Source organism: Humulus lupulus, chromosome 2 (genome assembly GCF_963169125.1).
Source record: "Humulus lupulus chromosome 2, drHumLupu1.1, whole genome shotgun sequence".
NCBI lineage: Eukaryota > Viridiplantae > Streptophyta > Magnoliopsida > Rosales > Cannabaceae > Humulus > Humulus lupulus.
Genome location: NC_084794.1, coordinates 191,296,731 through 191,311,169, shown reverse-complemented (window position 1 = coordinate 191,311,169; position 14,439 = coordinate 191,296,731).

Genomic DNA, 14,439 nt, shown 5'->3' with positions numbered 1-14,439 from the left:
GTTTGGTGCTTTCATTAAGAGCATTAAGCAGTACATGTGTGAGTCTAGTAAAAAAAGCCTCCCTGAATCAACAATGGCTGCGAATGATCGCAATGTTCCTGAGGAGGAAATTTTAGATGAAGCTGACTACCCCTGACGCCCTGGAAAACAACCTATGGTGAATTCGGACCCTGATGAGAGGAGTGGTTCATTCGACTCTCGGGGACCACCGACCCCCAGAGACAACGAGGACATGTATTATAATCCTGAACGATATGTCCTGATAGTGGAGCTCGAAAATCGTCAACTGCGAAAGCAGTTGGCAGAGGCCAAGAAACGTAACGAGGAGCTGGCCAAATTGGCTGCTAAGGCATAGGTGGCTCAGGCCCCACCTCCGCCAGAGGCCCAAGCTCCGCCTCCGCGGGACGTTCATGTTCCACCACGTAGGCCTCACGGGTGATCGCGCAAAAATGCTGCCACTCGGAGAATGGAGCAGCCTCCGCCACCAGCAGAACAACCTGCTCTGTCAAGGCCCTGGAGAAGTAACCGGGCTGGAGCTCTTGCCAACTCAACTGCGGAGGTACCGGCCGGGGTAGGGAATAACCAAGCCCTCACGGAGGCTCGAACCCAAAATCTTGGTAACGCGCAGAGCGTTCCTGAACCAGTTCGAGAAAACTCGGGGCTTTGTAGGCCCCGTAATGGATGGCAGCCACCATCACCCATAAGGCACCCACCATCGCCAATAAAGTATCCGTCACCAACTCGGAGAAACACACAACCGACTCAGAATGATAGGGAAAGGCGAGCTGGGCAAAGACGTGGAAATGGGGAGACTGCTAAGGAGCATGAGGTACCCAACCCACGAGAAGCGAAATGTCTCGGTCTCACACTATTGAGACGAGGCAACCGGCAAGGAACCCATCTCAAAACAACCACGCAATGAGCCATGTCAGGGAAGGCTCGGGAGACACTAGATTAATCAGTATGTATGACCAGGGATGTAGAAATACTGGGAATCGAAGGGATCACCCAGATTTACGAGAACACCTGAACCATAATCGGGGGAATGATAATCCCTCGAATCCATATCTAAGGGATCATCTCAATGGACGCAAGAACCCTGTGCCGAGGCGTGAAACTGGGGTTGTGATCAACGATAACCAGTTCCCACTGCTTCAAGTTAGACCCCCGTGGATCCAGTCCAAGAAAGGATTGAACAACTGGAAAGAGCATCCAGGCTCTTACAAAATGAATGAGGTCAGGATCGGGAGGAAGAGTTCGACGAAGAACTCAAACCCTTTGCCTCTCATATTTCCAGCACCTCGTTTCCTCAAGGATTCCGAATTCCTCATGTTCCACCATTTGATGGGAATTTTGATCCATACAGTCATTTCAGCACGTTCAACACAATTATGCAAGCGAGTAATGTGGGCTACGAGCTTAGATGCATGCTGTTTCCAGCCTCGCTCACAGGACCAGCAAAAAACTGGTTTAAGAAGTATAAGAGACATTCGATCACTTCTTGGGATCAATTGTCTAGAGATTTCAAGAAGCAATTCAAAGCCATGGTCGGAATTAGGCCCGAGGGGTCTGCCTTGACCAATGTCTGACAGCAGTCGAATGAAACATTGAAAAGTTACCTCACAAGGTTTAATTTGGAAGTCCACTGAGCTCGTGACGTGGATGACAGTGGCCATTTAATGACTGTTCGAGCCGGAGTAATGCCTGGAAGTCCTCTTTGGGAGGACATGCAGAGGAAGCCCGTAGGGTCCTTAACCGAGTTCAATCAACGAGCTCAGAGGTTTGTTAATGCAGAAGAGGCGAGGTCAGCATTGAATATGGCCTCTCAGCCCATAACTACAACAACAAACGCAAACTCTGCCTCAACCTTGGTGGATCCTACGACCTCAAAACCCCCTGGGGAAAACCCTTCTAAAAGGAAGAAGAATGAAGGGAATAATCCCGAGGCAGAAGGGGGAAAGAAGAAGAAAAGGAAAAGATATTTCTCCGAATACAAGGTGTATACCGAGCTCGATGAGTCTCGGGAGAATATTTACCTGGCTAATGAAAACCAGGTCCCTTTTAGACGTCCGAACCCCATGAGAAACCAGAAAGAGAAAAGAGACTCCAACAAGTACTGCAGATTCCATAGATATATTAGACATACAACCGATGAATGCAGGCAATTAAAAGATGAGATTGAAGGCCTGATCACGAGAGGATATTTCAGGCAATATGTTAGGAATCAAAACCCCAATCAGACTTTTACTAGCCAGTGGCAGTAGAACAGCAACTCCCAAGCAAGGGAGGATGAACGACCCCCTCCAATTTATGGAGAAGATGTCATAACCATCTCGGGGGGACCACATATTGCAGGATCGGGCAGGAACGCCCAGAAATGATATGTGAATGAGCTGAAAACTGGTGACGGGTCTCCTTATGAACCTGAACCCAGAGCTCCAAACACAGCAAAGGGTTGAATCTCAACCCATAACTTTTACTGAGGATGATGCGTCTCATGTACAATTACCTCACAACGACCCGATGGTCATCACCCTTCAGCTCGCGAATAAGAGGGTACACCGAGTCCTGGTTGATAACAGGAGCTCAGTAAATATCCTCTACAAGGCCACCTTAGAAAAGATGGGACTCACGATTTGTGACCTAAGGGCCTATGCAACGACGTTGTACGACTTTTCAGGAGAAGGGATTGCCTGTATGGGATCCATCCAACTCCCCGTAACCATGGGAGACTTCCCGGTCTCGACAACCAAGATGATGGAATTCATAGTAGTAGATCTACCATCAACCTACAACCTACTGCTTGGGAGACCCGCCCTAGTAGAGCTGGTGGCAGTTTTGTCTGTAAGGCATTTGGCCATCAAGTTCTTGACTTCTAGTGGCATCGGGACACTAAAAGGAGACCAGCTTGTAGGGAGGGAATGCTATAGCATTTCCGTTAGAGGAAAGAAACAGGCAAGTGCACAAACACTTGTCATAATTCAGAATAAGGATGGGACAGTCTTCGAGATAGATGAAGAAATTGATCCAAGAATAGAGGAAAAAGTTGATCTCGAGCCGTTAGAAGAGCTCGAAGAGATCAAGCTCAAAGAAGTAAACCCCCCAAAAACAGTGAAGGCAGGGAAAACCTTCCAGAAGAAACAAAATAACAATTAATTTTGAAAAAGAACCAGGATGTTTTCGCATGGTCACATTCGGACATTGTAGGGATAAGCCCGAATGTGATAAGCCACTCTCTTAATATTGACAAGAGCTTCCCCCTGAAGCAGCAAAAGCGAAGATTCCTGGATGACGACAGGAAGAAGGCCCTCAAGGAAGTGGTCGATAGGTTAAAGGAAAATCGATTCATACGAGATGCCTTCTACCCGGATTGGGTCGCTGACCTGGTGCTAGTTCCAAAACCTAATGGAACATGGAAAACATGTATTGATTACTTAGACCTCAATAAAGCATGTCCTAAGGACTGCTTTCCCCTACCTTGGATCAACCAGCTCGTAGATGCCACAGCTGGGCATGGACTTATGTCGTTCATGGACGCTTATTCTGGATATAACCAGATTGCCATGCATGCCCCGGACCAAGAGCATACAAGTTTTGTGATAGATAAAGGACTATATTGCTACAATGTTATGTCGTTCGGACTCAGGAATGCTGGAGCCACATACCAACGGCTCGTAAACATGATGTTCTCCGAACAGATAGGTAATAACATGGAAGTTTATGTTGATGATATGTTAGTTAAATCTAAACATAACAATAACCATGTGGATGACCTTGAAGAGTGCTTTTCCGTGTTACGGAAGTACAACATGAAGCTCAACCCCCATAAATGCTCTTTTGGAGTATAATCGGGGAAGTTCCTAGGTTTCATTGTGAATGCCCGGGGAATAGAGGCTAATCCTGACAAGATCCAAGCGTTAATTGACATGCCCTCACCTCGAAAGCATATGGATGTCCAGAGTTTGACTGGAATAGAGGCTAATCCTGACAAGATCCAAGCGTTAATTGACATGCCCTCACCTCGAAAGCATATGGATGTCCAGAGTTTGACTGGTCGAATGGCGGCAGTAAGTAGGTTTAACTCAAAATCTACGGACCGGTGTCTTCCATTTTTCAACCTTTTGAGAGGGGGAAAAAAATTTGAATGGATAGAGGAATGCGAGTTAGCATTTTTTGGAACCTCCTATCTTGTCGAAACCTATCACAGGAAAAATTTTGTACCTATATCTCGCTACAACCGAGCACACCATTAGCGCCATGCTTGTCCGAGAAGAACAGAAGGTGCAAAAGGCAGTATACTATGTCAGCAAAAGGTTACTGGGGGAAGAATTGAGATTCCCCTTTAATGGAGAAGTTGGCTCTCAGCCTAATCCACTCATCTCAAAAGCTCCGATCTTACTTCCAAGCGCACCCCATCCATGTGCTGACCGAACAACCACTACGACAAGTCCTATCCAAGCCAGAAGCCTCAGGCCGATTACTAAAATGGGTTGTTGAGATCGGGCAATTCGAGATCACTTATCATCCGAGGACAACCATAAGAGGACAGGCCCTGGCAGACTTCATAGTGGAATGCACTGGAGTGACTGACGACGAAGTTATAACCCCAGCCTGCGAGCTGTGGAAACTTTATGTCGATGGGTCTTCCAACGAAAATGGATCGGGGGCAGGAATAATACTGATCACCCCAACTAGGAGTCAATTTCACTCCGCTTTGAGATTTGACTTTGGAGCGTCAAATAACGAGGCTGAATACGAAGCTCTACTGGCAGGACTTCGAATAGCCAAGGAACTCAAGGCTAAGGCGATACATTGCTACAGTGGCTCTCAGTTGGTGGTCAACCAAATCTTAGGGGAATACCAGGCTTGTGGGACAAGAATGGCTGCATATCTAGAAAAAGCAAAAGCAGCACTCGAACATTTCAAATTCTACACGATAAAGTAGGTTGCCTGAGAGCAAAATTCGAATGCAGACGCCCTAGCCAGGCTCGCCGCATCCACCAAGGTTGACGAGCTGAATGTTGTGCCAAGTGAACATCTATCGACACCCAGTATAAGCAAGCTTGAATAGGAGGATGTCTGCATGATTAACTCTGAGCCAACCTGGATGACCTCGATAGTTGAGTACCTTGAAACCGACATTCTCCCAGTAGAACGGACCAAGGCTCGGAAAATGATTTATCAGATTCCCAGGTACAATATTGTGGAAGGAAGACTATATCGAAGAGGATAATCTATGCCATTACTCTGGTGTGTTACTCCACCCGAGGCTAAGAAGATCATAGAAGAGATTCATGAAGGATTTTGTGGGGACCACACTAGGGGGCATAGCCTATCTAAGAAAATTATACGCCAAGGGTACTTCTGGCCCACCATCAAAGCAGACTCATTTGATTGTGTCAAGAGGTGCGATAATTGTCAACGGTTTGCCACAATCCCTCGAGCTCCACCTTTCGAGCTAACTATGATGACCTCCCCATGGCCATTTGCGATCTGGGGAACTGACCTCATAGCTCGTTGCCAACTGGCAAAGGCGAAGTTAAGTACGCAATAGTCGCGGTAGATTACTTTATGAAGTGGACCGAGGCCGAATCTCTGGCAACAATTACCTCGAAGAAAGTCTTGGACTTCGTGGTAAAATACATCACCTACCGATATGGGATGCCAAGGAAGATAGTGTCCGATAACAGTACTCAATTTGGTAGCGACATGTTTTCCAACTTTTGTGAGAAGAATGGGATAATAAAAAGCTTCTCCTCTGTGGCCCATCCCTAAGCGAATGGCCAAGTCGAGGTTGTGAATAAAACCCTGAAGAGTTCTATGAAGAAAAAATTGGAAGAAGCTAAGGGGAAATGGCCCACAGAGTTGCCCCAAGTCTTGTGGGCATATCGAACCACAACTCGTACTTCAACAGGACATACCCCTTTTTCTCTGGTATATGGATGCGAGGCTATGCTGCCAATCGAGGTCGAAATATCCACCATTCATACCCATGCATATGATCAAGCCTCGAACCAATCCCAGCTTGAAGTAAGTCTAGACCTGATTGAAGAAAGACGGGACGAGGCTCAGCTAAAAAATGCTGCATACCAACAGCGAACTACCCTGTATTTCAATAAAAAGGTTCGAGAAGGAAAATTCGGTTTGGGAGATTTGGTTCTAAGGCGTGTGTTCTTGGCTACACGGGACCCAGCTGCTGGTGTGCTCGTGCCTAATTAGGAAGGACCTTATCAGATCAAATCGGTTATACAACACGGCATCTACAAATTGGCAAGATTGAACGGGGATTTGGTACTTCGAGCATGGAATGGCGAACATCTACGACCTTACTATCAATAGTGTAGGAACGATGTCACCTATAACCATGCTTGTTTATCTTTACTATGCTTCTGTTAATAAATTGTTCAATTCTGAATAAAGTTCATTTTCGTTTCAATATGCTGTATTTTTGGCAAACTCTCCTAATTTAATAACCTATGGTCACACTCATAGGATATTAAGGGGGCATTAGTGATATATATACCATCAGTTTGAAAAAATAAAATAGCATATACAAAAAGAATAAAAAGCATTTGGATATAACCATATACGCGAGCTAAGATAGTTTGGGCATAGCCAAATTATTAAAGAATAAAAGTGTTTGGATATAACCAAATACGTGAGCTAAAAAAGTTTGGACATAACCAAGTTATGAAGAATAAAAGTGTTTGGATATAACCAAATACGCGAGCTAAGAATGTTTGGATATAACCAAATACGCGAGCTAAGAATGTTTGGATATAACCAAATGCGTGAGGCAAAGTAATGTGGATAAAACCAAATGTGCGATCTAGACATAACTAGATCAAAAATATTTGTGTGTGGATTACGAACCAAAAACACGACCTAAATAGGTTTGGAACAAACCAGCTAAAACTAATCGACAAAAAGATGGAATATAAATAAACCTACTTCAAGTTAAGTCGAGATCGAGGCTGGAGTATCTTGCAAAAAGATAGTTTCGACCTCATAACTTTGGGGAGCTACCTGAGGACGAGGAAAAGTAACTAGAAAAGCAGGATATAACTAAACCACCTATGTTACACACCATATAAGTACTTTTGAGTGCATGGTAAAAGTAAGTTTCGACCTTGACAAGTAACGGGATCGGACACGGATACATCGAGTAAATTGTGCATGGATGCATTGAAGCTCGAACTTAAAATCCACCACGTGTTTGTATGAATAAACAGACATAAGGACACTTTAATATAAATTGCTTGAAATATTTTGACTTAAGAAATGTAAAGCAAAAATATTAAAGTAAAGTCAAATACGATATTATAGATATCATAAGAAAATAGCTCTTTCACGAGCTATAAATTGTCTTAGCCCCAGGGGCATAAAAAACAGAAGATAAATAACTATTACAAGAGGTTCAAAAGGACGCAGCCCCGAGTCGAGATTTAGGAGGAAGGAGCGCCCTCCTTAGCCTTCTCAGCATCCTCCTTGGCCCTCTCTGCCTCCTCCCGAGCAGCCTCCTCCGCATCGAGTTGAGTCTGCCATTTTGCCACGAGCTCTTCCTCAAAAGAGCCTAGGAAGCTAGTATCAAGATCGGCGTTACTGGCCCAGATCCTGTACATGGCCAGGTCGATCGCCCAATCCTTCTTCTCCTTGAACTCTGCGAGAAGACGAGCCTTTTCGCCCTCCATTATCTCTAAGGTGGCCTTTTTCTCTTTCTCAAGCTTGGCATTGATCTTCTCAAGCTCCTCGAGCCTCGCGTTCACCTTCTCAAGCTTGACTATCCTGGCCTTCATCTGCTTGGCTTCAGCCTCCATCTTTGCCTTTGCAGCCTTGAACTCGTTAGTGAGCTTAAGTTGAAGATTCTTCGACTCTTAGGCATAGTACATGCTTGAGTGGACCTCGTTGTTCAAATTATAGTTAAGTTGAGCAACGGCAACAAGAGACTGAAACAAAAACAAATCCAGTTAGAACACATGCTAAGCATAATTACAACAAATGGTAAAGTGAGAGAAGTTATCGCAGCAGCGAGCTCGACAATCTTGTCATAAAGGGTGTTGTAGTACCGAGCATTGTTCAAAAACTCCCACTAGGGAGCCTCGAAGCTGCTGATGCTCTGGCCTACACGAGACAAGATGTCCGAGCCAAGTGTAGCTCCATGAGTCCCGACAGCATTCTCGACGACAAACTCATCAACATGAGTAGAAATCGACAACAGGCGCCCTTTGGACGTTGGTTTCTTCAGAGGAGGGTCGAGCGTTGGGCGGACCATGATAGTAGGAGGCACAGAGGGGACATCTGTGGTGGAAGCTTTTACCTGGGAAACCGGACCCATGACCGGGCTCATAACAGTGGGAGCTGGAGGAGGAGGAGTCTTCTTAGTCCTCTTTAGGACCTTGGTGGGTCAATTTGACTTTCGTGAGCCTCTCGGGCGCTTACTCCTCTGAGCCCCCTCACCACTGGCAAGCACGATGTCGAGATCAGATTCCATAGCACCTGCACAATTGTGCCACATTATAAGAAATTCCAAGACACAAAAAGTTAGCACAATGCAGACAGACAAGGAATAAAGGACAAGTTAAGAGGAACCTAACTGGAACTCTCCCCCGAGCTCGTGCTCAGTGACCACGTAATTCCCCCATCTTCTGAAGAGGCAGGGGGAGTCCCTTAGTCAACCTCGAAAGGTCCCTATAATCATTTGTCCCTTCCCATATCTCGTTCAGACTATACATAGTATCGTATTTCCCTAGCCAACTATCAAACTTATGAACCCTCTCATCAACCCAGGACCATGCATAAAAGTGGTCCCTATCATCTTCGCACAAGACTAATCTGTCAGGCTTATGCTTAAGTAGTGAGGGAGACCATAAGTCCAAGCTAAGGATGACCGTACCTCTGTCGTTCGAGCTCGAGGTTTCGTCATTGGTCTCGTTCCCTGATTGCGGACTCCTACGATGTCGAGCTGGGGATTGTGACTTAGAACTGTACCTCGAAGGAAGGCTTCCAGTTGGGAGAGGCACAAACTCCCACTTGGAGTATTTCTTGTTGGACCAGTCGTTTGTGGACTGATCCTTTTCCAAGAGACCACAAGCTCGAAGCCTATCTTCATGAAGAAGGTAGGAAAGGGAACGCCTACCGTAAGGGAATTGGAGCAAGGCCTCCTTGTGCTCCTTCATCCTATCAATGGGAGTAGGTCGATGATAATTGGCTGGAGAAATGAACATATCATGAGTGGTTTGAGCCTAAGCAAAAAATTCGAGCACAAAAAGAAGAAATTTTTTATACTTACGAATTCGTTTGAACGAATAGTATCTGGAAGGAGCCAGGCCATCTCCCCAAAAGAAAGTCATCTTGAAATTGGGGGGATGGTTGGGTAAATCCTCAAATATTTTCTTCTCCTTGGGATAGCTCGAAAGGTAGTAGAAGCCGTCCCCTCCCCGAGCTCGGGAGGGATTGATTTTCAAGCAAAAGAGATATAGAATCTCCTTTGGTGAAGGTCCTTCCCCCTTTAGCTCGTGGTAAAGTGACCTCAGGGCTGACAAAACCCTGTATGAGTTGGTGTTAAGCTGGAAAGGAGTGAGCCCGAAAAAATCCAAGAAGTCCTTGAAAAAGGACTTTAAGGGCAATAAAGCCCCTGCCTTCATATGCTCCTGGCTCCAAGCCGCATATTTTAACTTGTTGATGGGATTACCATCTCCCAAGGAGCGACAACTTTGCTCGTGGGAGGTTGGAGCTCGACACCTCAACGAGACTAATAGTCCAATTCTGTGGAGGGAGAAGATGTCAGAGATTTGCCCCAGTGAAGAAATCGAGCTCCAGTAGTGCTCGGCCTCGAAAAATTCTCCCTTCGAGGTGGGAATAGAGGTTGGCTGTGAGGTAGAAGGGGGATTTGATGGTTCTCCCATCAGTGAAAATTGGAGATTTCCTGGCTTGAAGGCGATTGTCACTTTAGGAGTGGTATCAATGGGGATTGGTCAAGGCTCAGGGTCTGGATTTGGGTAGATGGCGACCCTAAGTCTCTTCCTTTTCCTCTCCTCAACCTCGTCGATTTGACGTCAAAAGTGAGCTCGGGTATCTTCTTGCTTACGCCTTAGTTGGTGCTCCCGAATCGAACGCTGATTCTGGGTAAAAGGTGACTCCAGGCTCGGAGTTTTCGGTGAGTAAGGAATTGCGAGCTTTGACCCCCACCGCTTTTCTGAGTTCTGCGGCATCTAGCAAGAGAGCAAAAGGGAGAGGGCAAGACGAACAAGAAATTAAGAATAAAAATCAAGATGGCCTAAGCTCAAATGATCGAGACTATGGAGCAAGCTCGATCCAAAGAACGAGGCCAGGCTCAGAGTGTGTATTCCACGGAAAGTGAGGAAGGTGGATTTATTTTCGAAGATCCTGGATTTTCAGGGAAAAAAGTTGGTGGCTACTCAAAAAGTGATATTTTTGGGAAACGTGCAATTTGAAAACCCTAATCTTGTACCCAGTTTCTTGGTGTACACGATATGTCATCCAAAATTTAAAAAAACACAGCACAAGAGTCATATTTGCATCTTTTGTGCAAAATCTGTGTTTAAAAATCCATAACGTTTAATAAGCTTACAAACTACACGATATTGGCTAAAGTATCCTAGTGCTAAACTAGTGCCCAAGGTACAACAAAAGCATAAACGTGCATGGAAAAATAAAGTATATACGCGGGCATACGAAGCTAAGAACAGAAACTTACACAATGTAGTTGGTGGGTACAGAGAAATTGATGATCGAGGGAGTGGTTGCAAAGATGATCTCATGGAGTTGAAGAAGCCAACATTGCTATGTTTTCTTGGCTTAGAGAACATGCAAGAATTGGGCAAATACAATTTCTGGTTTTTCTTCCTTTTCTTTTTTCCTCTGAAAACACAAGGTGAAAGTGAAATGGGGAAGATGATGGAGATGTATTTATAGGCCCCTGCGAATGTCAAAGGCCGAGCTGATCTGAGCCATTGGTCGGATTTCGTATCCGATCCGACGGTCAGGGAAAAATGAGAAGATGGTACCATAAAGTTGGCAGGCGAACGAATGTGGGCATGGTTCAAAGGCATTCAAGTACTCTGATTAGTCAATACCTGGCTGACGCGTGTCCACACTCGAGTGCAATTGATGGTACAATTTCGAAGAGGGGCAGTTCAGAAGTTTCCTTCTCAAAGGATTCGAATTGATACTTTTGAGGGGGAAAAATGTTACACCCAGATTTCGAGATAAGAGGTTATGACCCCGAAAACTAGGCTCGTCAGGTGTGAGCTCAAAATTTATGAAATCATCATATGGTTCAGCCGTAAAACCTCTGAAGTAAAACAATGACCTCTAGGATGTGTAACCTCAAATATTCTCTGAGCTCATGATGGGCAATGGCAGGACACTTGAATATATCTTTTATCGATTGTCCTCAGGCGAGGTAGTTTGAGCTCGGGAAGTGCAAGGTCGGGTGTGACAGCCTCGACCTACCTATCCTAAGCATAGCGTGAAGTTGGGTGAAAAGTTCGTGATCGACCCATAAGTCTTGACAGACTCAATGCCGAGTTTTGATCTTGAAGACCTGATGAATCACCTGGGATAACCCATTATGTGTGAACATATTTATTGTTGTGTAATCCCAATATTTAAGGGATGTCATTTAATCTGTTATCCATTCCTGATCTTCATGGGGCGTTTCTGTGTAGATAGGAGATAATGCATTTAATATCATTATTTCAATTGATATACAGAATATCTTCCCAAAATATGTGGGAATGAATTCTACAACCTTCTCATAGATAAGGAATCACCACTTGTAAAGGACCGATTTCTGATTTCTTGAGAGAAAGCTCTAGGTAATTCATCTCTAAAGTTCTAGAAAACTCCAAGTCTTAATAACATAGACTCGTGGACTATGCAGAATTAACTGCTGAACCACGTAAAAATTCTCTTATTTCTCTTCATCATTCATTCGCTTCATTGTTTAATTGTTTAAATGCTCTACGATTTAAGTTGACGAAAAATGACGTCAACAATAGTATTCGTCCACTGTGTGGGGAAACAGTGGTTGTTGTCCATTAACAACTTCAAAAGGGCTCTTATTCGATGAAGAACTATTTTGAGAGTTGAAGCATAATTGAGCTACATCGAGTAGTTGCGGCCAGCTCTTCTGATTGGCATTGACAAAGTGGCGCAAGTATTCCTCCAACATCCCATTGAATCTTTCTGTCTGCCCATCTATTTGTGGATGGTAGCTCGAGGATATGTTCAATTGTGACCCCAAGAGACTGAATAGTTCGGACCAAAAGGTCCCAGTGAATCTTCCATCTCGGTCACTAACAATGTTTTGGGGCACTCCCCAATATTTGACAATATACTTGAAGAATTTTCGTGCTGTCTCCTCTGCCGAACAGTACTTCGACACCAGGATGAATGTTGCGTACTTCAAGAATCTGTCCACGACCACCAAGATCGCACTTAAATCCCTTGTCTTCGGTAGGCTGGTTATAAAGTCAAGCGACACACTCTCCCATGGTCGGCTTAGGACTCCCAACGGTTCCAACAACCCAGGTGTCTTGTTCCTTTCGACCTTGTCTTGCTGACAGACGAGACAAGTCTTGGTGTACTCCACTACATCATCTCGCATTTGTGGCCAGTAGTATCCCCGCTTCAAAAGGGCATGCGTTCTCTGCCACCCTGGATGACCAGCCCACAAGGTGTCATGACACTCGCTTAGTAATGTCTTATGCAAATCTCCAGCTTTCGTAACATACAAGCGACCCCCTTTGAACCACAGAAGATCATTCTCCACCCAGAACTGGCAAGTCTTGCCTTCTTTCACGAGCTTTTTGATGGTTCTGACAACCGGGTCTTTCTCCAGGTTTTCTTTGATGCGCTCCTTGAGTGGAGTGTTCACCACGCTAACCAACAAACTAGCCAAGATCTTTAGAGTCACCAATTCTACTTTGTGACTCAAGGCATCTGCTGCTTGGTTCAAGCGTCCTGCCTTGTGTTCAAAACGGAAGTCGAATTCCGCCACGAACTCCTACCATCGAGCCTGCTTATGGGTCAGTTTTGGCTGTGTAAGGAAATGACTAACCGCTACATTATCCGTATTCACTAAAAACTTTGACCCCAGCAAGTAATGTCTCCACACTCGCAAGAAATGGATAACCGCGAGGAGTTCCTTCTCCTGGGCAGTATATCGCCTCTCAGCTTCAGATATCTTGCGACTGTCATATGCTACTGGGTAGTCTTCTTGTACCAGTACCCCTCCCAAAGCATAATCTGATGCATCTATCTGTACTTCGAAGGGCTTGCTAACATTTGGTAAGGCAAGAATAAGATCCTTCATCATGGCTTCCTTCACACTCCTGAATGCTTCAGCACACTTGTCAGTCCACACCCAAGTCACACCCTTTTTCAGCAGCTCGGTCAAGGGTGTCGCTCTTCTTGAGTAGCCATCCACAATTCGCCTATAGTAGTTGGCTAGGCCCAAGAAAGAGCAGAGTTATTTCACATTTGTGGGGGCTTTCCATTCTTGGATTGCCCTCACCTTCTCCAGATCCATACGAATTCGGCCACGTTCCACAACGTGGCCTAGGAACTTGATGCTCTCCTGTGCAAATGAGCATTTCTCGCACTTCACATATAGCTGGTTCTCTCATAACTTCTAAAACACTTGAGCCAAGTGTTGTTGATGCTCTTCAATCATGGCGCTATAAACCACGATATCATCCAAGTACACCACCACGAACTTATCTAGATACTCGTGGAATACTTGGTTCATCAGTGTGAAAAAAGTGGCAGGTTCGTTTGTCAACCCAAACAGCATTACTCGAAACTCAAATGCTCCATATTGAGTAATGCACGTTGTCTTTGGTTCATCCCCATCTGCGATCCTCACCTGATAATAGCTCGATCTCAGGTCCAACTTTATGAAATATTTGGCTCCACTTAGTTGGTCGAAAAAATCATCGATCAGAGGGATGGGGTAGGTGTTGCGAACTATTACCTTGTTGAGAGCCCTATAATCAATGCACAGTCTCAAGCTCCCACCTTGTTTCTTCTGGAATAGCACAGGTATGCCAAATGGCACCTTTGACGGTCTGATGAAGCGTGCCTCCAATAACTCCTTTAGCTGCTTCCTTAACTCTTCTAGCTCACGGGGTGCCATTCTGTAAGGCGCTTTTGTTGGAGGTTTCGCTCCCGGCACCAGCTCTATCTGGTGATCAATCCACCTTCTTGGCAGCAAGGCTTTGGGGAGATTATCTGGCATCACGTCCCCATATATCTTCAAGACCCTCGTAATTTCAAGTGGAACAATCTCTTCCACTGTTTCATTGAACACGGTGGGTACCGCTACATAAGTGGGCTCCTGTTTCTTCGCACCCTTCTTAAATTGTAAAGCTGATAGAAGCTTCACACCAAGGGGTGGTTTCACCTTTGCAGGCA